General features: G+C 43.5%; 2 pseudogenes; one reads left to right on the top strand and one right to left on the bottom strand.

Annotated features, from left to right (window-relative positions):
• LOC123455578 overlaps positions 1-864 on the bottom strand; it is a 34,298-nt pseudogene extending 33,434 nt beyond the window's left edge.
• A 299-nt stretch (positions 865-1,163) lies between these two features.
• Positions 1,164-25,722, top strand: part of LOC123455530 — a 39,944-nt pseudogene continuing 15,385 nt past the window's right edge.

Below are 25,722 nucleotides of genomic sequence, written 5' to 3' on the forward strand. Positions count from 1 at the left end.
TATTTCCCCCTTTGGGTCACTTACAATGAGGCTAGCCTAACATTTTAACATTCCCACGCTATCAAATATTCAAAAACATGGATCCAGAGCAGTAACTCAGTATTTCATGATTTATATGAAATCCAATAATCCAATCCTGAATTCCCAAGTGTCCGGGTGTCCTGAGCTGCCGTCCCTACTGGACGGTAAGTAATTACTGAGGGTGATGTTCTCACGCACCCCTGAAGAAAACTTCCATGCTCTGGAGCCTTCCGCCCACTGGCACTGATTTCGTCGAAAGCAAAGCGGGAGTGGCCGCGCACTCCCGGCACTCAGGGGTCGCGGCGGGAGGACCGCGACGGTGAGCGGGAAGCCAGCAGAAGCCTTCCGCGGCGCCGGCGAGGGAGAGCCCACACCTGGCGCGGCCTCGGCGTCCGGGAGCCCGGCCTTCCTCAGCGGGCCTGCCGGTGCCTTCCCCTCGAGCCAGCCGAGCCGGGGCCCCGCGGCTACCGGAAGGCTCGCCGGTCAGCGCGGGCGGGACCGCGGGCGCGGCGGGGACGCGTGCTCGACGGCCGGGCTCCCCAGCCGGGGGCGCCCGGGACTCAGCTTCGCGCGGGGGACGAGGCGTCCCGGCTGAAAGGCACCGCGACGAGCAGCAGCAACGCGTGGGCGAGGCGGGGCGCCGGGCAGGAGCCCCGGGGACACCCGCCCCCGATACCCTTGGCGCAGCGCTGTCCCCGCCGCCGCCCCCACGCCCGTCCCCCGAGCGCAGAACCCCTACCTCGGACCGCCGACCCGACCGCAGCACCGGAACACAGGACCAAGACGTTCTGCTGCAGCCCAAGCTCAGCGGCTGCTGCTAACGCTCTTATCACCGCGTGTGCCGGGGTGGGCGGAGCCTGCGGAACCACGGAGCGGGAGGCTCCGCCGCTCGCTCCGCCCATTTCCGTCTCTGCAAAACCCCGCGCCGGGGAGGGGCGGGGCACGCGCGTACTGGGCGTGGTCGAGCCTCGGAGGCGTTGCCTGCGTGCATCGGGCGGATCTTCGCCTTGTGGGCGGGGCCTGCGCGTCGTGGGTGGGAGTCCATGTTGTGGGCGGGGCTGGTCGTGGGCGGCTCTGGCGTTGTGGGCGGGGTCTGCACTCCCTTGGGGGCTTTTTGGGGTCTGTTGGAGTTGGCAGTGGTATTCTGGAGGTCCCGAATCTCAGGCAAGGGAGGTTCCCAGAGCGCCAAGAGCTAGCCGTGAGCTAAGGAATGGCTGGCTAGGACTGTGAACATTTTCTTGAATGAGGCGTCCTCCAAAGCGCGAATGAAAATGAAGCTTGAGGAACAGAAGCTGAAACTGAGTAAGAAGGTCAAACTGAATGGTCTGATTTATTTTAAAATGTCCTTAAGCATTGGTGTGCACTGCCAATTTTTTTTAAATATTTCTTTACATTTATTTATGAGAGAGTGGGGGGAAGGAGAGAATGGGCATGCCAGGGCCTCCAGCCACTGTAAAGGAACTGCACATGCATAAACCACCTTGTCCATCTGGCTTTATGTGGGCACTGGGTAATGGAACCTGGGTCCTTAGGCTTCACAGGCAAGCACCTTAACCACTAAGCCATTTCTCCAGTGTATAAACCACCTTGTCCATCTGGCTTTATGTGGGCACTGGGGAATGGAACCTGGATCCTTAGGCTTCACAGGCAAGCACCTTAACCGGTAAGCCATTTCTCCAGCCCTGCACTGCCAGTTTTTAAGAGAAATGACACTACAGTACTGAGTGACGTCTGGGGGCCAGGTGGGAGGATAACTGAGCCCTTGTAAATATTCTGTGGGATGTTACAGGTGACGTGCGCATGTGGAAATATCTTAACTAAATCATATTCAGGATTTGTGGATCTCAGGTAAATCACCCTTCATTTTAACGAAATGTAAAAGACTGAAGCAGAAGCCAGGTTATAATCCCAGCACTCTGAAGCTGAAGAAGGAGGATCATCAAGAGTTTCAGGCCATCCTGCAATGCTCTGAGGGGGAAAAAAGCCAAATAGTGTTTTTTTCTTAATTTTTTTTTGTTCATTTTTATTTATTTATTTGAGAGTGACAGAGAAAGAGGCAGATAGAAAGAGAGAGGGTTTTTTAAAACAATAAACATTTTATTTATTTTAGAGGCAGAAAGTGGCAGAAAGAGAGAATGGGTGAGCCTCCAGCCACTGCAAGTGAAATAGTCACATGTGTCGCCTTGTGCATCTGGCTTACATGGGTACTAGGGAAATGAACCTGAGTCCTTGGCCTTTGAGGACAAGCACTTTAACCACTAAGTCATCTCTCTAGCCCCTAAACAAGTTTTTTGTTGTTGTTTTTTAGCGTGGAGATAATGAAACTTTATTTAAAAGCTAAACCTCTAGGAAAATAGACCACAGCTTTGACACAGCAAATCCACTGGCTGTATCTCTATTTCAAGCAAGAAGTTGGTTAAGAAAAAAAAATGACAACATGGTGCACATTCAAAAGATAAGGTGCCATGCTGGGGGCAGAAATACTGCATGATGCAATGACCCCAGGCAAAAATGTCACTTGGCAGAGGGACTTGTGTGCCTTGTTTTGGCTCTATACCAGTCCCTGCTTTTCTTAGCTTAATTGTGCACTGTTTTGGCCTTCTGGTTGTCAGAGGATTACCTCACAAAGCTCTGTTAATTCAGGGGGCTCCATAATGCTGGGGCCTCAGGCCTTTATGAAATACAGATTTTGTTTCCAAGTGCAATATTTCCCAATTTGCAAACAGTTCTTATTTTACTGTTTATTCCCGGAATCTGGTGTCTCTGATGTGTGTATCTCACAACCAAACCCATTTTCTCTTCAGGGGGAAAATGTCTTTGCAAGATTTTCTGTCATTCTAATGTAGAAAGTCTCCAGGCCCTATAAGCTAGTGAAGAAAGCTGTTTTCCACCCTCAGTATGACATTACCATACTTTTTCACGGGTCTCCAGATTGAAAAATGCAATGGAAGAACTGACCAGAAAAAGAGAAACACAAGGAGCCTTTACTTGAACTGTCCTCCCTCTCAATCCCACCCATGCTTGTATATAAAACAAAGCAACAACAACGAAATTCAGATACACAAGCTCCTCCCAACTTTTTTTTTCTTCCAGGTATGGTTCCACTCTACCTCAGGCTGACCTGGAATTTGCTATGTAGTCTCAGAGTGGCCTTGAACTCACAGCGATCCTCCTACCTCTGCCTCCTGAGTGCTGGGATTAAAGGAGTGTGCCATCATGCCTGGTTCCTTTTCCCTAAGTTTTGTTTTATAGCTTATACAAAATGGTGAGGTGATACTTTTGGTAAACAGGTTGGCAACAGACACACTCCTCCTCCAATTTCTCTAGATCATAGGCCAGTTGGAGGAAATTGCTAGCCTGTGGGTGTCTGTGCAGTCAGAGAATCCAGGATCATGGTCTGGGTTGGTATGAGGGCAGTCTCTACTGTCAGGGACAAGCACTTGCCACATGAAATGTAGGGTCTAAATCTGCATGTGTGCAATCTCTGACCCAACATTTGGCACCAGTTTTTTCCATTTCACTTCCTAGGATCAAAACATAAAGAAACCAGTGTTCAAAGACCAATAAGCTGCTTCAATTTGTTACCATTGTGGGTTTCCCTACTCATAATCTTGGCCTAAAAGACAACATTTCGGGCTGGAGAAATGGCTTAGTGGTTAAGGCGCTTGCCTGCAAAGCCAAAGGACCCAGGTTCAGTTCCCCAGGATTCATGTAAGCAAGATGCACAAGGGGGCACACACATCTGGCGTTCCGTTTGCAGCAGCTGGAGGTCCTGGCACACTCATTCTCATTCTCATTCTCTCTCTCTCTCTCTCTCTCTCTCTCTCTCTCTCTGTCTCCCCCTCCCCCACGCATATTTCTTTCTTTCTCAAATAAATCAAGAAAAATTAAAATATTTTTAAAAAAGAAAAGAAGAAAAAAAAAAAAGACATTTCCATTCCTGCTCTCAGTTCCAATGGTTATTGGCAAAGCTGTTTATTTCCCAATGGATGAAAGAGACTCCTTCATCTTCTTGGTCATGGTTGGGATAAGGTGCATGTGGTCTTCCACACACTTGGCCACACAGCTGTCCAGCTGCCATTTGACCTGAAGCTCCTTGTTCCCTGCATCCATGGCATCTCTGGTTTTGTCACTGCAGTGCATGGTACACTGGCCAGCTGGTCCTGGAACTTTTCCAGCTCGCTGGTCAGCAAGGCCTGGGCCTGAGCCAGAGGCGCATGGCAGCGCTCCGTGCACTGGCGCACCTGCTGCCTGGATGCCTGGTTGGCCTTTATTTTTTCTTGTACTTTGCACTTTTATTGTGCTTAGAAAAACTTTTTATTCTCTAGAAATGACAAAAGAAAGCACTGAGAAGCTGTTAGAACAGCTCAGTGATTGTTTAAGGATACTGTCACAGTTCATGCCTCGGTGACTAGGACAGAGTTTTGCAGGTCCGGGTTGCTCTGGTGAACAGTGGTCATTGTGCTTTCCATTTTTAGTTGGGCATTCTTCATGGGGGCAACTTTTGGTTCCAATGTTCCAACAGAAAGCAGAAATGGGCTGGGCCATAATCCCAGCGCTCAGGAGGCAGAGGAAGTAGTAAATTTCATGTCAGTGTGGTCTAGAGCCGGACCCTCCCTTAAAAACAGTAAGAAAGAAAAGAAAAAAAGAAAGCAGAAATGGGAAAGCGCAACTCTCCTGCTTTTCTGTGTCCATCTTAATTACATACTTCCAGATGATCTCTCAGTGAGCTCTGGGAGGACCTTCTGACAGCATTGCCCTGGCAAAAGACTTTTGTTAACAAATACTTGCTGCAAAAAGAATTTCTGCTCCCAGTATTGATGGAGGTGGCTTCTGGAATCCTAAACACACTAATGCCAAAACCTGTAACAAGAGGAGACCTTTCCTCAAATTGCTGCCTTTGTGCCATTACTGCTGTTTTATAAATCGTTAAACCACCAATTACAGCAGACAATCCAAAGTTAGTGAATTGCACTAGTGATTTAAATGAAATGTTGGAATATGATGTGTTGACCTTAATACTGTAAGGATGGGCTTTTCCTTACATGTGTAAATGAATCAGTTTCTGTTCTGTGTATTTTTTGATGCAATTGAAAACACTTAAAAGCCAGACATGGCAGCCTTTGCCTTTAGTCCTAGCACTCGGGAATCTGAAATAGGAGGATGAGAAGCGCCATGAGCTCAAGGCCAACCTTAAGCTACAGAGTAAGTTGCAGGTCAGCTTGGGTAGAGTGAAACCCTGCCCAGAAAAGACCAAACACTAAGAAACAAACAAAACGAGAACGCCAGACTTAAAAGGGAAGGGATGTAGTCAGGGTTTCAGTGCTTGTCTAGCATCAGTGAAGCCATGGACTCAATCCATAGTGCCGCAACACCTGCAAAGAAAAAAACCACTATGAAAAAGTTACATTACTTGAAAATACAAATTTCTGGTGAAGAAATATTGTTCCTCCTGCAGCCTAACCAAATGTTAAGATTTTTTTAAAAAAACGTTAGCATAAGGAGAACAAGCTACAATCGGGTGGGTTCTAGAAAGCAGATGAACTACTGGTTTCTTCTAGATTGAAAACAGGTGAATTCTAACCCAGCCATGGAAAAGCCCATAAGTAACTCTGCATGATAGAACGCACAAATCCTCAAGGGTTAGCGGTTAACAGCACTGAGTACTTCCCAGAGGTGGAAGGGTGGGATTGACACAAGGAATACTGATGGCTTGAAACTCTGGTTCAGAAAAGGCTGAATCCCAGGATCCTTCTCCCTCTCTCTCCCTCTCTCCTCCTATTTTTCTACCTACTTGTCTATCACCTGTCTCTCTATCTATCTATATGCAAATAGAGAACGAGAGTGGGGGTGGGCACTCCAGGGCCTCTTGCTACTACACACTGGAGATGTGCCACTTTATGCATCTGGCTTTTAGTGGGTACTGGGGAATCAAATCCAGGCCATCAGGCTTTGTAAGGAAGCACTTTAACCACTGAGCCATATCTCCAGCCCTTTTTATCAACTTCTTGCAACTAGGTGTTTGCTCCTTGTTACTCAGCAAGTTTGGGGGGAGCGAGGTGTGTGAGTTTATAGAGAAGGTAAACCAGAGTCTCTGAACAGGAAGGTAAAATACACATCTTCCAAGATAGGGGTACCATGCTGAAAATTCACAGATTCACTGACCATGTGCAAGATGGATGCTGGAACCTTCCCCTATTCCCATCTTTTGTTTCTTATCTGGGTAAAGAATGGGGGTGGGGCAGGGATTCAATTATTCAACCAGGAATCAGAGAGTATGCCAATGGAAAAAACCAGACAACAAACCACATAAAAATACAGAAATATTTCCAATTTTGATGATTTCGAGATATTTCCATTAATTTTATCAGCTGAGTATCCCTAGTCTAAAAATCCATAATCCCAATGCTTCAGACTCTGAAACATTTAGAGCATCATGTTACCCTTCAGAAAGTTTTAGATTTCAGAGCAGCCTATAATACATCTAGCTACCCAAATGAACTGCACTCATCATTCAGTGACGTTTACAAGGATAGCTCTGCCTCCCTACCCTCACTCATTCTTGATTTTTGTTTTTTCTTGGTGTTTTTGAGATAGGGCTTTGCTGTAGCCCAGGCTTACCTGGAATTCACTACGTAGTCTCAGGCTGGCCTCAAATTCATTGTGATCCTCCTACCTCTGCCTCCTGAGTGCTGGGATGTGCCACCATGCCAGGCAGAGAGAGAGAGAGAGAGAATGGGTGTTTCACTGCAAATAAAGTGTGATGAATGTGCCACTTTATACATCTGGCTTTATATGGGATCTGGGGACTCAAACCCAAGTTGTCAGGCTTTGCAGGCAAGCCCCTTAACCAATGAGCCACTTCTCTAGCCCAGTTGCTTGTCTTACTGGGACCAAGAATATTCTTCATAACAATCTGTTGAACTCTTTGCATTATGTATAAAAAAAGATGTAAACAGAATTTTTATAAGTAGGATGCTAGAAAAATTCTAAGTTTATGAACGTTCTAAACTGTGGAGGTCCTGATTTTTTTTTTTGTTATTCTTTCTGTTTTAACTTAGACCACACCATTTTAGTTTACTGGATTATACATTCAGTTTTGTAAGATCTTTCCTAATGTGTGATACGCAGTCTACTTTCACCACTAGACTCACGGACATGGAACATTCTGTAGGGCTTATTGGATGTCGGAACTGTTTGTTTGTGTTGAGATAGGTCTCACTGTATAGCTCTGGTTGGTCTGCAACCCACTGTGTAAACCAGGGTAGCCTTGAAATTGTAGTGATCACAAGTGCTGGGATATAGACATGTGCTACCACTGCCAGCTAAGACGCTGAAATAGCTTTCAAAAGTCACATAGGGGCTGGAGAGATGGTTTAGTGCTTAAGGCACTTGCCTTGGAAGATAAGGACCCAGGTTCATTACCCCACTACCCATGTACCAAACGCACAAGATGGCACATGCATCTAGAGTTCGTTTGCAGTGGCTGGAGGCGCTGGCATGCCCATTTTGTATTCTCTCTCTTCTTTCCTCTCTCTCACACATAAATAAATAAATAAAATATTTAAAAATATTTTTGAGACTTCCGGTTAAGATGGCGGCGTAGGTACCATGCCAAAGCAGCCTAGGGGGGAAAAAGACCAAAAAAACTCAGCAAAATACACACTTTTACTAAAAAGTGAGGTGTATAGGAAACTAAAGCGGCAGCGGAGAAGTAGAAGAGTTCCAGAGCATCCAGAGCGTGCACAGGCGGGAAAAGTGGCTCCGGTAGCTCGGCCAACCGCCGCGGCCGCAGCACGCCAGAAAGCCGCCAGACTCGGCTCGAGCCGCAGGAAAAGCCAGGTGCGGGATATTCCCCTCACACTGCGCTCTCCGCAACTCGGGAAACGTGAGGGGAGAGCGGCAGTGAGCAACGGAGGAGCAGACCACGAGGTAGAAGAACACGTGGAGCAGTGAGACAACCAGAACAGCTGCGGCTCCCTCCCCTCCCCCACCGCCTGAGCCCAGCTCCGGCGAACAGAGCAGCGGCCCGGGACCCAGCCACGCCAACTTGAGCCGACAGCGGGACCCAAGCAGGAGCAGAGTTCGGCAGCAACATCAGTGGCTCCAGCACCGGTAACAGCGGCCCCAGCAGCAGCAGACCCAGGAGAGGCAGCAGCGGCAGACTCGGCAGCAGCAGCCTCAGGGGGAGCAGCGGCAGTGGACACAGCAGCAGCAGCTTCAGCAGCAGTGATGGCTCCAGCAGTGGCAGCAACAGCAGCAGCAGAGGCAGCAGCAGCGGCTCGGTTTGCCCGGCAAGAAAAGCAAGTGCCCAGCTCCAGAAATCAGAACAGCAGCCCGAGGACCCAGGCAGCAACTTGACTGAGACCAAAATCATCCAAGGTAACTGGGATTGCACCAGGGAAGGGTCTCACTTGGTCACAAGCTGACTTGGATCCCTCAACAGACCAGAAATCTTAACCTCTTTGTTGATAGAGGATCTGGTTGTTATAATAACTACTCTTGCATACATACTCGGGGCTGTTTTTGATTGAATGTGTACAGTGTTTAGTTAAATTTTAGAATCTACCTGTATTTTATTCCACTCAGCCTGCTTGAATACTCCTATAGCAGGGAAACTCAACCCCTAAGAACATCTTTGTAGATACTCTGAGAGTCTTAAGAGCCACACCTAACACCTTAAGGTCCTACCCTGAAAATATATGACATCAAATCAATTGATACAGCTAAGAATACACAGCTAGCTAGAAAATCCAAGCATTAACTTAATCCAAGATGCAAAATATATACATTTTAACACAAGAAACGCTAAAAAGCAAGACGATATAAATCCACCTAAAAGTATTAATGCATCAGAAATGTCTTCCAGTGAGAAAGAGTTAGAGGAAATGCCTGAGAAAGAGTTCAAAAGAATGATTATAAATATGTTCAAAGAGGTCAAAGAACACATCAAAACAATCAAAGAAGAAATCAAAGAGGAAATCAAAGGAATCAAAGAAGATGCAGGACACCAATTTAATGAAATAAAGAAGGCAATACGAGACATAAATAAGGAAATAGAAATAATATAAAGAAAAACCAGTCAGAATTACTAGCAATGAAGAACACAGTCAATGAAATAAAAATCTCTGTAGAAAATCTCACCAGTAGGATGGATGAGGGAGAAGACAGAATATCTAAGCTAGAAGACCAGGTGGCAGACGTAATGCAGTCCAACAAAGAGAAAGACAAACTTATAGAAAAGTATGAGTGGGAATTTCAAGATATTTGGGACACTATGAAAAGATCCAATATAAGAATTCAGGGCATAGTAGAAGGAGAAGAACTCCACTCCAGAGGCATAGTAGGCGTCTTCAACAAAATCATAGAAGAAAATTTCCCCCAAATTGGGAAAGAGGTGGCAATGCAGATACAGGAAGCCTTTAGAACCCCAGCCAGACAAAACCCAGAAAGAACCTCTCCTCGCCATATTATAATCAAACTTCCAAACACACACACCAAAGAAAAAATATTGAAAGCAGTTAGAGAGAAAAATCAAGTTACCTACAAAAGCAAGCCCATCAGGATTACAGCAGATTATTCAACACAAACTTTTAAAGCCAGAAGGGCTTGGAGTGATATATTCCAAGTTCTGAAAGATAACAACTGTCAACCAAGGTTACTTTATCCTGCAAAGTTATCCATTCAAATAGATGGAGAAATAAAGACATTCCATGACAAAAGCAGGTTAAAGGAGTATTTGAAGACAAAACCAGCTCTACAGAAAATACGTGATAGAATCCTCCATGCTGAAGAAAAGGAAAAGCACACATATAAGGAACCTAGAAAAAACAAGCAATACTCAAATACTAGTTCACAGAAGAGAGCGCAGGTAGAACCAGAAACACACACACACACACACAAATGGCAAACATAAATACACAGCTTTCAATAATATCTCTTAATATCAACGGCCTCAATGCCGCAACGAAAGACATAGATTTGCAGACTGGGTTAAAAAGCAGGATCCTACAATTTGTTGTCTCCAAGAAACTCACCTTTCTACAAAGGATAGACATTATCTTAGGGTGAAAGGTTGGAAAACAGTGTTTCAAGCAAATGGGCCTAGAAAACAAGCAGGGGTTGCTATCCTAATATCAGACCGGGTAGACTTTAGTCCGGTGTTAGTCAAGAAAGATAAGGAAGGTCACTTTATATTGATTAAGGGCACACTCCAACAGGAGGACATTACAATCCTAAACATATATGCACCTAACATGGGGGCTCCCAAATTCGTCAAAAAACACTATTAGAACTAAGGTCACAGATAACACCAAACACAGTGGTGGTGGGTGACTTTAACACCCCACTCTCATCAATTGACAGGTCATCCCGGGAAAGAATAAACAGAGAGGCATCTGGACTAAATGAGGTCATAGAAGGAATGGACTTAACAGATATATACAGGACATTTCATCCAAAGGCTGCAGAATATACATTCTTTTCAGCAGCACATGGATCATTCTCTAAAATAGACCATATATTAGGACACAAAGCAAATCTTAACAAATTCAGGAAAATTGAAATAATTCCTTGCATTCTATCTGACCACAATGGAATTAAACTACAAATCAGTAGCAAGAAAGGCTATAGAGCATACACAAAATCATGGAAACTAAACAATACAATACTAAATGATGAATGGGTCAATGAAGAAATCAAAAAGGAAATCAAAAAATTTATAGAGTCAAATGATAATGAGAACACAACATACCAAAATCTCTGGGACACAATGAAGGCAGTCCTAAGAGGTAAATTTATAGCCTTAAGTGCCTATATTAAGAAATTGGAAAGGTCGCAAGTAAACGACCTAATGCTTCGCCTTAAAACCTTGGAAAAAGAAGAACAAGGCAAACCAAAAATCAGTAGACGGGAAGAAATAATAAAGATTAGGGCAGAAATTAATGAAATAGAAACAAAAAGAACAATCCAAAGAATTAATGAAACAAAGAGTTGGTTCTTTGAAAGGATAAACAAGATTGATAAACCCTTAGCAAATCTGACCAAAAGAAAGAGAGAAGAGACACAAATTAATAAAATCAGAGATGAACAAGGTAACACCACAACAGATTCCAGAGAAATTCAAAAAATCATAGGTACATACTATAGAAGCATATACTCCACAAAGTATGAAAACCTGAAAGAAATGGATGATTTCCTTGATCTATATGACCTACCTAAATTAAATCAAAATGAGATTAATCACTTAAATAGACCTATAACAAACATGGAGATCCGAACAGTTATCAATAATCTCCCAACTAAAAAAAGCCCAGGCCCGGATGGATTCACTGCTGAATTTTACCAGGCTTTTAAGGAAGAGCTAACACCATTGCTTCTTAAGCTTTTCCAGGAAATAGAAAAAGAAGGAATTCTACCAAACTCCTTCTATCAGGCCAGCATCACCCTGATACCAAAACCAGGCAAAGATAGAACAAAAAAAGAAAATTACAGACCAATCTCCCTCATGAACATAGATGCAAAAATTCTCAACAAAATATTGGCAAACAGAATACAGGAGTATATCAAAAAGATCATTCACCCTGACCAAGTAGGCTTTATCCCAGAGATGCAGGGATGGTTCAACATACGCAAATCTATAAATGTAATACATTACATAAACGGGTTGAAGGACAAAAATCACATGATCATCTCATTAGATGCAGAGAAAGCATTTGACAAAATCCAACATCCCTTCATGATAAAAGTCCTACAGAGACTGGGAATAGAAGGAACATATCTCAATATAATAAAGGCTATTTATGACAAGCCTACAGCCAACATATTACTAAGTGGGGAAAAACTGGAAGCTTTTCCACTAAAATCAGGAACAAGACAAGGGTGTCCACTGTCCCCACTTTTATTTAATATAGTTTTGGAAGTCTTAGCCATAGCAATAAGGCAAGAGACACACATAAAAGGGATACAAATTGGAAAGGAAGAGCTCAAGTTATCCTTATTTGCAGATGACATGATTCTATACATAAAGGAGCCTAAAGACTCTACTAGCAAGCTGTTAGAGCTGATCAAAGCCTACAGCAATGTAGCAGGATACAAAATAAATACACAGAAATCAGTAGCCTTCATATATGCTAACAACAAACACACAGAGGATGAAATCAGAGAATCACTCCCATTCACAATTGCATCAAAAAAAATAAAGTACTTTGGAATAAACCTAACCAAGGAAGTAAAGAATCTATACAATGAGAATTTTAAAACACTCAAGCAAGAAATTGCAGAAGACACTGGAAAATGGAGAAACATCCCCTGTTCCTGGATTGGAAGAATCAATACTGTGAAAATGGCAATCTTACCTAAAGCAATGTACACATTTAATGCAATCCCTATCAAAATTCCAAAGGCTTTCTTCATGGAAATAGAAAAAATCCAAAAATTCATTTGGAATCACAAAAAACCTCGAATATCTAAAATAATACTGAGCAACAAAAAAGAGGCTGGCGGTATCACCATACCTGATTTTAACCTATACTACAGAGCCATAGTAACAAAAACAGCATGGTACTGGCACAAAAACAGACATGTAGATCAGTGGAACAGAATAGAGGACCCAGATGTAAGCCCAAGTAGCTATAGCCACCTGATATTTGATAAAATGCCAAAAATACTCATTGGAGAAGAGACAGCCTCTTCAGCAAATGGTGTTTTGAAAACTGGATATATATCTGCAGAAAGATGAAAATAGGTTCTTCTGTCTCGCCATGCACAAGAATTAAGTCCAAATGGATTAAAGATCTTAACATCAGACCGGAAACTCTGAAACTGCTAGAGGAAAAAGTAGGGGAAACCCTTCAACATATTGGTCTTGGCAAAGACTTTCTGAATACAACCCCAATTGCTCAGGCAATAAAACCACAGAGTAACCACTGGGACCTAATGAAATTACAAAGATTTTGCACCGCAAAGGACACAGTGAAAAAAGCCAAGAGGCAACCTACGGAATGGGAAAAAATCTTCACCAGCTATATATCTGATAAAGGATTAATATCTAGGATATACCAAGAACTCAAAAAGTTAAATAATAAGGAATCAAACAAGCCAATCAAAAAATGGGCTATGGAGCTAAATAGAGAGTTCTCAAAGGAAGAAATACGAATGGCATATAAGCATCTAAAAAAATGTTCTACATCACTAGCCATCAGGGAAATGCAGATTAAAACTACATTGAGATTCCATCTCACTCCTGTCAGATTGGCCACCATCATGAAAACAAATGATCATAAATGTTGACGGGGATGTGGAAAAATAGGAACCCTTCTGCACTGCTGGTGGGAATGCAATCTGGTCCAGCCATTGTGGAAAACAGTGTGGAGGTTCCTAAAACAGCTAGAAATTGATCTACATATGACCCAGCTATAGCACTCCTAGGCATATATCCAAGGGACTCATCTCATTTCCTTAGAAATACATGCTCAACCATGTTTATTGCTGCTCAATTTATAATAGCTGGGAAATGGAACCAGCCTAGATGTCCCTCAACAGATGAGTGGATAATGAAGATGTGGCACATTTATACAATGGAGTTCTACTCAGCGGTAAAGAAAAATGAAGTTATGAAATTTGCAGAAAAATGGATGGACCTGGAAAGGATTATACTAAGTCAGGTAACCCAGGCCCAGAAAGCCAAGTGCCACATGTTCTCTCTCATATGTGGATCCTAGCTACAGATGACTGAGCTTCTGCGTGAGAATGAAAATTCTTAGTAGCAGAGGTCAGTAAGTTAAAAAGGAGACATAAAGTGTAGAGAAAGGAAGGGAGGAGGATACTTAATAGGTTGATATTGTATATATGTAATTACAATGATTGTAATGGGGAGGTAATATGATGGAGAATGGAATTTCAAATGGGAAAGTGTGGGGGTGGGGGGGAAGGAATTACCATGGGATATATTTTATAATCATGGAAAATGTTAATAAAAATTAAAAAAAAATAAAAAAAAATAAAAGAGAAAAAAATATTTTTAAAAAGTCATATGGGTGCTGGAGAGATGATTTAGCAGTCAAGGTGCTTGCCTGCAAAGCCTAATGACCCAGGTTTGATTCCCTAGTACCCACATAAACCAGATGCACAAGGTGGTGTTTGCATCTGGAGCAGTTCATTTACAGTGGCTGGAGGCCCTGGTGTGCCCGTTCTTTCTATCTTCCTCTTTGTATCTCAAAGAAATAAAATATTTTAAAAATTCATATAGGTTTGGGCCTGAGGAGATGACTTAGCAGGTAGGAGTGCTTGTCAAGCACCTGAGAGGACCTGAGTTCATTTTCCAGGACCCATGTAAATAGCTGTATGTAAACCCAGTCCCATGGGGAACAGAGACTGGAGACTTAGTGGGCCTCACTGGTCAACCAGTCTGGCCAAAAATGGCAGCTCTGTGTTCAATGGAAGGAAAGATGTGGCTGAGCAAAAGAAAACGACACAAGGACTGGAGTGGCGGATTAGTGGTCAAGGAAGTTGCCTGTGAAGCCTAAGGACCTAGGTTTGATTTGCCAACACCCACGTAAGCCAAATGCACAAGGGGGCACATGTGTCTAGAGTTCATTTGCAGTGGCTAGAGGCCCTGGTGCATTCCCCCTCTCTGTGCCTCTCTCAATAAATAAATGAAATATTTAGAAAGAAAGTAGAAATGTCCTCTGGTTCCCACTCACACACACATGGGACACACATACTGCATGCACACATATATATCCCACACCATGTTATCTATGTCCACACATGATTCTGCATGCACACATATCTGTATGCACACATGTATTCCCCACACCATGTTATCTACATCCACACATGATGCATGCACACACGTATGCTCCAGACCGTGTTATCTACACACACACATGATTCTGCATGCACAGATGTATATCCCACACCATGCTATCTACACCCACACATGATGCACGCAAAAAAAAGAAAGAAAAGCCACTGGGGTAACTCAAAACTCAGCAGAGTGCTGAGAAGAAGTGACAGTGGAGTGTCCAATGCTAAGTGAGACATCTCTATCACACCCTTCAAGGCTCAGGGACCGTTACAGAGGTGGCTGAAAGAAGGTAAGAGCCAAAGGAAAGGGAGAAGTGCCTTGCAGTTCTACCTTCCAGACACAAAGTAGCCATGGTATTTATGACCTCACGGGATGACACTATCTACACAAGACCTGCATAATATGGGGGTAAGAATGATGGCATCAAAATTGAAGAGACACTAGTTGGAAAGAAGGGATTCGGTGGAAGGGAGATTTGGGAGGAGCATAGGGGGGTGGTGGGAGGATTTTGTGGTTATGAATACTGTCTACATATATGCGGAAGTTGTTAATAAGAGTCCAAAGTCAAGCAGGTTTTCACTTGATTCATGAGTAGACTTATAATGCTCTTCAGTGATGCCCCATGGGTATTTTGCACCTAGGCTTTGGAGACATCAGCCTGTGAGAAAAAGGTGTCTATGCAACTATGGATGACACAAGAACTTCACTTGATATTAAAGAGTACCCTGATACTGAGGCACAGAAGAGCTCCGTACTAACCCTGAGAGAATGGCAAGAGAAGTGGGAGACCCATCAAATTGCATTTCACAAAGAACAAGGACATCAGTAAGATATGTTTGGTCTGTTACATGAAAATGTTCTGTCAGAAATTGACTGAAATAATAATATAGCTATACATTATTAGATTGACTTTTAGATGCTGATTGTAATCTTTTCATTTTGGTATTTCTGATATTGGCACAGTTTTTTTCTCAGTATATAATGATACAACGTACAGATTTTTGGGTTCCTTTAAGAAGTACGTCTTTTGAAAACCCCCTTTAGCATCTCTGCAGCGCTCGTATGGGCTTCCACAGGCGCTCACCCCTCGTCCTCCGCGGTGGCGCTGCTGGCCTGCTTCCCAACCGCACGCCTTCTGACGCCAAGGCGCTACCTACGTGGTGAGGCCTAGACATTGGAAGGAATCCGAGAATTAGGATGGTGAGCAGTTATTTGCAGTAGTCATTTTCAGAACAGAATTTGTACATCACAGGCCTGGTGCTGAGCTAAGTGGGTCATCACAAAGCATCTCTCTTCTAGGGAAGCACCCCAGCTTCCTGAGATGCTATCATCATCACCACCGTCATCATCACATTTGCACGCTGAGTGGAAGTCAGGACAAACTCCCAGAGTCATTGATAAAGGATAACATGGAGATGACCTTAAACAGCCACTTCCATACAGGGGAAATTAAGTACAAGTGTGAAACTTATTTAGAGAATTTTCCATGAACTGAATGTGGAAAAATTTATGGATCCTTAGACTCTCCATATCACTTTAATTACAAAAAAGTAAACATGTGGCAATTAACAGATAATTATTAAAACATATCAGTCAAAGAGGAAAACAATTTTTGACTTTCAATTAGGAAAACTCAGGGATAAGTCAGATTTCCCACTTAAACAGCTGTGTCACTGAGCAAATTACTTAACATCTTGCTTATATGTAAGCTGGAGATTGTAATTATTAATATGGCCTACTAAGTACCATTGTTGGGAGCACACAGTGAAATAATGCATGGAAAGTTCTTCTGGCATGAGCTGTACTTCTGTGCATTGGGACAGTTAAAACAAACATTGTTATGACGTATCTTTCTCTCTAGGCTATTAAAGAAGCATTTGGATCACTTTCTTGAAGGCGAGACTGAGGGTATTTTTTCCTCTTTGTGGAAAAGCAGTTGAGATGAAATGGTATGAGCAAAGAAGCATTAACATACGGGCATGGTGGTGCACATGTGTAATCCTAACACTTGGGATGTGGTAGCAGGAGGATGAGAAGTTCAAGGCCAGCCTGAGCTACATTAGAGCCTGTGTTAAAAAAGAAAAAAGTAGCCAAGTATGGTGGCACATGCCTTTAATCACAGCAAGTTTAAGGCCAGCATGAGACTACATAGTGAATTCCAGGTCTGCCTGGGCTAGAGTTGAAAAACCATAAAAAAAGGAAAAAAGAAGACAAACCAAAAAAAACTAAACCCTTGTATTGGGGAGATAGCTCACTGGTTCAAAGCACTTTCTCTGTAAGGCTGACAACTGGAGTTTGAATCTCCAGAGCCCGTGTAAAGCCGGATGTGCAATGACACTGGAGTCTGTGACCCTGATGTGCTGATGACAGTAGGAGGCAAGTCAGGAGAATGCCGGTTAGTCTAGACTTTGCCGTACAAAGAGGCGGAGGAGACCCCCACAGACACTGATTCCTGTAAGGTGAAAACAGAGGACCGACACTCCACAGTTGTCCTCTGACCTCCACATGTGCACCATGGCTTGCATACACCCACATTTTATACACTCACACGCACACACTCACATAAAAGCCAGGCTGGTAGCTCATGCCTATAATCCCAGCATGTGGGAGGCTGAGATAAGAGGACAGTCATAAGTTCAAGGCCAGCCTGGGCTACAGAGTAAGTTCCAGGTAAGCTTGAGTTAGACTTTGCAAAAATAAATAAATAAATAGAAGTAAACAAACTAAAATTCCATTCTCTGGAAATGCAAAGGATTCTGTATTTTTAGTAGACTCTTGCCAATAGTTATGAAAGTATAGGTAATATTTTCAAACAGTAAGAGAGAAAGCTGAGTCCAGTATGACCTTGTCTTTCTATATTGCATCTCCAAAAAGAAAAAAAAAAACAAAACAAAAAAACGAACTAGTGACTCAGTGTGTGTGGTATTGTAGTTACCTTCACATTACTGGAACAAAATGCCCAATGGAGCTGATAGAGCCATGTATGGCAGCACATGCCTTTAATCCAGCACTTGGGAGGCAGAGGTAGGAGGATTACTGTGAGTTTGAAGCCAGCCTGAAACTACTTAGTGAATTCCAGGTTGCTTGGGCTACAGCGAGGCCCTACCTCGAAAAGCCGAACAAAAAAAGAAATGCTTTCTTCTTCTTCTTCTTGTTCTTCTTTTTATTTATTTTTTTTATTTTCAAGGCAGGGTCTCACTCTACCCCCGGCTGACCTGGAATTCACTGTGTAGTCTAAGGGTGGCCACAAACTCACAGCAGTCCTCCTACCTCTGCCTCCCAAGTGCTGGGATTAAAAGCGTGTGCCACCATACCCAGCTTAAAAAGAGTGATTTCTTCCCTACATAAATACCTGTGATCTACCCACAATGCATGCGGGCATATGGAGTGCATTCACTAGTGGAGATGATAAGATTTCTTTTTTTTTTTTAATTTTTATTAGCATTTTCCATGATTATAAAAAGAATCCCATGTTAATTCCCCCCCCCCACTTTCTCCTTTGAAATTCCATTCTCCATCATATTACCTCTCCAGATGATAAGATTTCTGCAGCACACTTGTAACTTGTACTTAAGAGCTTATGTTAAATTGCTATTATAGCATGAGATTCAAGCATGGCCATAAAATTGAGAGCTATCTTGTTAGACCTGTTTATTTATTTATTTATTCGAGAGAATATTCAAGAGAGAAAAAGAGGTATATATAGAGAGATATAAAGAGAATGGGCTCGCCACGGTCTCTAGCCACTACAAATGACTCCAGATGCATGAACCACCTAGTGCATCTGGCTTATGTGGGTCCTGGGGAATTGAACCTGGCTCATTTAGCTTTTCCTGCAAGAGCCTTAACTGCTAAGCTACCTCTTCACCCTAGACTTGTGTTGTAACCAACTCAACCAGAATTATTTTGGAAACTACCTTTGGGAAAAAAACAGTGTATCAGGGATACAGTCATAAATGGTAACTTGCAGCTCGAGCAGAGACTTTGGCAACATTAGTGAAACAGTTCAGAGAGCTAAATGGGGCGGTAGAATATTTTTGGATCTGGGGCTAGGGAGATGGCTCAGTGATTGAAGGCACTTGCTTGAAAATGCTTGGGTCTAGAGCCGCTTGTTGGGTTGTGGAGATGGCGCAGTGGTTAAGAGCACTTGCTGGGCCAACACAAAGTCCTGAGAGGACCTGAGACCACCTGGGGCCTCTTCCCTAGCGCTCACCTAAGATGCCATGGATGGCACAAGTGAGTGAGCAAAAGCGGGAGGGCACCTGATGTTCTCCTCTGGCTCCACACATGTGCATCCAGGGCGCACACACGTGCATCCAGGGCGCACACACATGCGTACACAACACACAGCACTCAACCCACACATCACACATCACGCATGCTCTACACATGCTTGCAAAAAACAAAGCCATTTATAATGAAAATACCAAGGAGTTGAGGATATAGCAGCTCTACAAAGTAACAGTAAATTTAAAATACCAGAATTGAGCTATTCTTGCAGGTTATCATAGTAGAGAATTTGCACTTATGCAACTAACGTATATATGAAGTCGATACAGCTAGCTTACATAACAGAAAATGACCAAGAATGAAGGCTAAAAGGGATTAAAAGAAATGTATAATGGGCAGGAGAGATAGTTAAACACTTGAAGTACATGCTTGCAAAGCCTAAGAACCCAGGTTCAATTCTCCAGGTCCCATTGTTAAGCCAGATGCACATGATGGTCATGCATCTGGAGTTCATTTGCAGTGGCTAGAAACCCTGACGACGCTAAGCCATCTCTCCAGCCCAAGAATTTGTTTTTATTTATTGTGTGTGAATATGAGCATGCCAGAGCCTCTTACCCCTGCAGATGAACTCCAGATGCATGTGCCACTTTTGTCCATGTGGCTTTACCTGGGTACTAGGGAACCTATGCAAGCAGGGTGCAAGCAGGTGCCTTTGACCACTGAGCAATCTCCCCAGCCCTAGTTTGGCTTTCTTTGGAGTCCAGGATCCCACAAGCATCAATTCTGTAATCACAGAGCTCACTAAAAACACGTTAACTCTTTGCATGTTAGCGAAATACATGTTCCAATCATGTTTATCATAAATTGTGTGGAAATTATGTGGTTATTACAGAAATAGCTGATAACATTAGAGCCGTGTACTCTGTTGTGATGCCAACTAGCCACATGTGACTAATTTGTAAATGTTAATTTATGAGACAGGATATCTTATGTTGCAGGCCGGCCTCAATTTCACTACATATGTGAGGATGACCTTGAATTTCTGTTACAATGCCTCCACCTCCCAAGTGCTGGCATTATAAGCATGTGTCACCCATCACACCTGTTGTTGTTTATTTATTGGTGGGGGGGGGATGAGAGTGTGGGCATGCCAGAGCACTTGCCACTGCAAACAAACTCCAGATGCATGTGCCATTTTGTGCACCTGGCTTTATGTGGCTATAAGGGAACTGAACCCAGATCAAAAGGCTTTGCAAGCAAGCGCCTGTATCTGCTCAGTCATCTCCACAACTTCTGCTTTTTTAAATTAATTAAATTTTGGGAGTATTTATTGGCTATTTGTATTTCTTCCTTTTTTCTGAGGTAGGGTTTCTCTCTAGCACAAAGTGAGCTGGAACTCACTAAGTATTCTCAGGCTGGTTGCAGACTCACAGCAGTCCTTCTACCTCTGCCTCCCGAGGGCTGGGATTAAAGGTGTGCGCCACCACACCTAGCTGATTTAGTTTTTCAAATTTGAAATGGTCCTGCTATGCCGCGGGAAGGCCTCAAACTCAACTACTGGGATTACAGTGTGCATCTTCACAACTGGTTTGGCTACCTAAATATAATCGAATGAAATCTACACTTAGCTCTGTGGGATTGGCTCTTTCACTCATGAGTCATGTTCAACAGACAGTGTGGTCAGTGGCCTCCGTACTGGACAGCACAGATGCCGTGTCCCCATCATCACGTCACACTACAGTAGGGAAGCAGGGAAGTGTTTTCTCAGTCAAATACATTTGCACTAAGTTAGTGTGTTAGAATTCCAAGTTCTATATTTTAATTTTTTACTATGACCATACATGTCAGTTTTTCAAAGTTCCATATACTATGGAGTTAAAAAATATAGACTCATGCTTTTCTACATGTTCTGTGAAAATATGAATCGCTTAGAATGAAAGAAATTTTGTTGTATTCTTTTCTCTTTATTTCATCCTTTGATGGTGGGTATTAAACCCAGGATCTTGGTTGTAACAGGGACTCTTAGTACTGAGCCATACCCCAAGCCAGATTAAGAAAATGTTATGTTTACTATTAATTTTATGTAGTGGTATATTTGAGATAAAAATTTAACTGTAAATGTGCTTTTCAGGCTTGCAGACCGGGGACACAGTGTAGTTGATGTAGAAATCAGTGAACTTATGATACAGGACTTTTTTGTTTATTTTATTTATTTATTTGAGAGCGACAGACAGAGAGAGAGAGAGAGAGAATGGGCATACCAGGGTCTCCAGCCACTGCAAACGAACTCCAGATGCGTGCGCCCCCTTGTGCATCAGGCTAACGTGGGTCCTGGGGAATCGAGCCTCGAACCAGGGTGCTTAGGCTTCACAGGCAAGCGCTTAGCCTCTGAGCCATCTCTCTAGCCCAATGATACAAGAACTTTTTGCAGAACAGAATCTTTCCTACTCAGAAGAACCAATTACCGAAGTTGCTGGAGCCAAAATATTTAAGGTATGTATATGTATATTTTTTTGAAATCAAAGTGTCGTTATTACAGATTTGGTTTTGTTTTCTTGGTGCTGAGGGTTGAACCCAGGGCGTCGCACACGCAACTAGCCAAGCATTCTTCCACTGTGCTGTATCTCCAACGCTTTCATACACATACCTTTTTTTTTTAAAAATTATTTATTTATTTATTTGAGAGCGACAGACACAGAGAAAGACAGATAGAGGGAGAGAGAGAGAATAGGCGCGCCAGGGCTTCCAGCCTCTGCAAACGAACTCCAGACGCGTGCACTCCCTTGTGCATCTGGCTAACGTGGGACCTGGGGAACCGAGCCTCGAACCTGGGTCCTTAGGCTTCACAGGCAAGCGCTTAACCGCTAAGCCATCTCTCCAGCCCACCTTTTTTTTTTTTTTATTTTTTAGAGAATGTGAGCATTTCCTTACAACTAACTGGCTTCCAGACCATACTTAAGATGTTGAAGGATTAAAGTAACACAGCCTCCCTTAAAGAATCTCTTGGCTTTGGAGAAAAGAAAAAGTGATGGAGCTGTCTGTAGCACATGACAAAGTGTAATGACCTAAGGGACTAAGGCAGTGACAGGGGAGTGCCCCTGCCTAGCTTGTAGCATTTCCGGAAGCATGGGGCAGGCAGGGCACCCCCAGAAACTTGCCTCATTTTGTATACATGGCCACTTTTTTCTTTTTTCTTTCAACACACCATGTCATGGCCTCATGAGGAGTGAGTAGAAGGGCCTCACTTGCTGGTACAGGGAGCAGGCTGTGGGCCCTGGTCCAGGAAAGGCCATGAAGGCAAGGACGAGGAGGAATGAGGGGGAGGTAGAGAAAAACAGGATGGATTAACACACTTAAAAAATATATTTTTTTATTTATTTGACAGTGAAAGGGGGAGAGGAAGAGAATGGGTGCGCCAGAGACTCCAGCCCCTGAAAATGAACTCCAGACGCGTGTGCCCCCTTGTGCATCTGGCTAACATGGGTCCTGGAGAATCAAACCTGGTTCCTTAGGCTTTGCAGGCAAACGCCTTGACCGCTGAGCCATCCCTCCAGCCCTAATACATTTTTAAAAATTTTATATACTTTTTTGTTTATTTTTATTTATTTATTTGAGAGTGATAGGAGGAGGCAGAGAGAGAGAGAGAGAGAGAGAGAGAGCGCACCAGGGCTTCCAGCTCCTGCAAACAAACTCCAGATGCTTGCACCCCCTTGTGCATCTGGCTAATGTGGGTCCTGGGGAATTGAGCCTCGAACCAGGGTCCTTAGGCTTCACAGGCAAGTGCTTAACTGCTAAGCCATCCCTCCAGCCCTAATACACTTTTTATGAAGCTGTACCAGCAGGACTGAGTGGCTGTGAGGGGATGAAGAAGTGGGGAAAAATACCATTTCTGGCTAAGGTGGTAGAGAATAAAGAAATGGGTTGGAAAGCAAACAGAAAGACAAGTTCTCCCCTGGAGAAGATGCGGGAGGGCTGTGGACTGAGAGGGGAGTTATACGCTGGGCAGAAAACGACGGGCTTGGGAGTGTGGAGAGTCACTCCATCCAGCTGCTCGGCCAGCTGGAGGCAATAATGCGGACATAGCAGATGCCACCCAAAGGCGAACAAGCAGAGATATTCGGTGGGAGGTGCCAAGCACTTGTGTTTGCACACAAGGTTGTCTGCTGGGACGGGGAGGCCTCAGGTGTGCTCTGAACCAAGCGAGGCTGTCACTGCAGGCATGGGGGGGGGGCAGGGTTGGGCATACTGTGTGCTTGGCATGGGAGAGGATTTAGTGGTCTCTGTTGGAGGCAGGTGGTAACATCAGGGAAGCTGGCAGTCATTGCCAAGGTGTGCCTCAGGATGTGGGTCAGAGTGCTGTCATCAGAAATGGTCTGGCCCTGTGCAGTTGCACATTCAGTCCTCTCAGATACTCACCTCTACATATGGAAACTAACTGGCCAGAAAGCCGGAGACTTAGAAACTTTTTTTTTTTTATCATCAAAGCCAATGTTTGTTTCAAAGTTTAATGAAACAGACAAGCTTCTGGCAACACTGCTCAAGGAAAATAATGTGGAGTAGACCCACAAAAACATTCCATGACTAAAAAGAGACAAACCTGTAGATTTTCCTTCTCATCCATAAAGTTGTTAAAGGGATGAAATAGGCAAAGGTGTATAGCCAAATGGATCAGGATGTTAAAACTAAAGAACAAAATACCATGAAAATTATTCTTGTAAAGACACTCATCATGCTGGATATAAAAGTTTTAGATAAGGGCTGGAAGGATGGCTGAGCCATTAAGCACTTGCTTGTGAAGCCTAAGGACCCTGGTTTGAGGCTCCATTCCCCAGGACCCACATTAGCCAGACGCAGAAAGGGGTGCATGCATCTGGAGTTCGTTTGCAGTTGGTGAAGGCTCTGACACACCAATTCTCTTTCTCTGCCTGTTTCTGTCTCTGTCGCTCTCAAATGAATAAAAATAAACAACAAAACAATTTTTTAAAAGTTTTAGAAAAAATATAAACAAGTAAAAGGTAGTGGTGCACACCTTTAATCCCAGCACTTGGGAGGCAGAGTTAGGAGGATCACTGTGAGTTCGAGGCCACTCTGAGACTACATAGTGAATTCCAGGTCAGTCTAGGTAGAGTAAGACCCTACCTCAAAAAACCAAAAAAAAAAAAAAAAAATCTACCAATGTAAATGCAAATTAATCCATCTTTACCTAGCTGTCTGTGTTTTAGGAAGCAGGTTGGTTGAATAAGTGTTAGATTACTGAATGGGCTGGAGAGATAGCTTAGTGGTTAAGGCACTTACTTGCCTGAGAAGCATAAAGACCCAGTGCCCACATAGGCCAGATGCACTTAGTGGCACATGTGTCTGGAGTTCATTTGTAATGTCTGGAAGCCCAGGTGCACCCATTCTCTCTCTCTCTTAAATAATCAAAAGTAACGAAAATTATTGAATTAAATTTATCATCATAGTAAATGAAAAATGTTACTATTTCAATAGTAATCTAAGTAATATATTTGTAATTATTATCTACATAACATACAATATGTGTTATATCATGTACAGTAAATACATATAATTTTAAGTATTTTAGTAAGTTAATTGTTTTCTGTTTGTTGCTTTGGTTTTTTTCTAAATAGGACCCATTCTAGCCCAGGCTGACCTGGAATTCACTATGTATACCCAGGTTGGCCTTGAACCCACAGCAGTCCTCCTACCTCTATCTCTTGTGTGCTGGGAGTAAAGGTGTGTGCCACCATGCTGGATACCTTGTGGTTTTATATTTTCCTCCTGCCCCAGTTTTAAGTCATCTAAGAAGTCTAGGTGTTTGCTCAACCCAAAGAGAGGTGGCTTGCTTCCGGACCAAATCTTTTCAAAGGCAGAGGTCTCACTCCAGGTTGATTCAATCAGAATCTTATAGAACTAAAACCCATTATTAGTCCTACATAAAGTCTCAGGATATAGATAGGGCTGCAGGCATATTTAAACCTTAGCAGTAAGGAGGCTTAAGGCAGGAAGATCATGAGTTCAAGTCCAGCCTGGGCTACGTAGTAAACCACTCACAAAATAGTAAATGAAAAAAGGAGAAGCAAGAAGCAAGAAAACAATCAATCACTGGATTCCAACCTGTAGCCAGACTTCTCTATCTCCCTGCCTCCTCTGGGATGACTGCTGCCTTGCTTCCAGGCCCGTCTTCAGAGACCTTCCTCCTCCTCTCAGAAACCCATGTTGGTTCTTTATTTCAGGATCACTCTGTGAGTGCCCTGATACACAGGACACACAATGCCCTTCGCCCCCATTGTCAGCTCCCAGACTTCTCAAGCATGGTCACTGTCCCTGGAGTGCACAAAAGCTCACCCCACTTTAGTTTTAGCAGATGCAGCAGGGTACACTAAGAGGCCACCTCTTATTTCACCATCTCTGCTTCCCCGCAGGCCCCTGCTCTGTTCTCTATCCTCACGCTGTTCTCGGGTCCACAGCCATTGCTTGGAGGGCCATCAGTGTCACAGTGTTCCTCTGTGGTCAGACCCTGTATGGATTTCAGTGATCAGGAACCCAGAGTGGATATCCTGTGTACTAGGGTTGGGGACGGGAAGTGCTCCTTACCTGAATAATTGAGAAAAAGGGAAAGCCAGCAAAACTCTGCTTTTCCTGAATTACCTTGAAAACTA

The sequence above is a fragment of the Jaculus jaculus genome, chromosome 17 (assembly GCF_020740685.1).
Source record: "Jaculus jaculus isolate mJacJac1 chromosome 17, mJacJac1.mat.Y.cur, whole genome shotgun sequence".
Classification (NCBI taxonomy): domain Eukaryota; kingdom Metazoa; phylum Chordata; class Mammalia; order Rodentia; family Dipodidae; genus Jaculus; species Jaculus jaculus.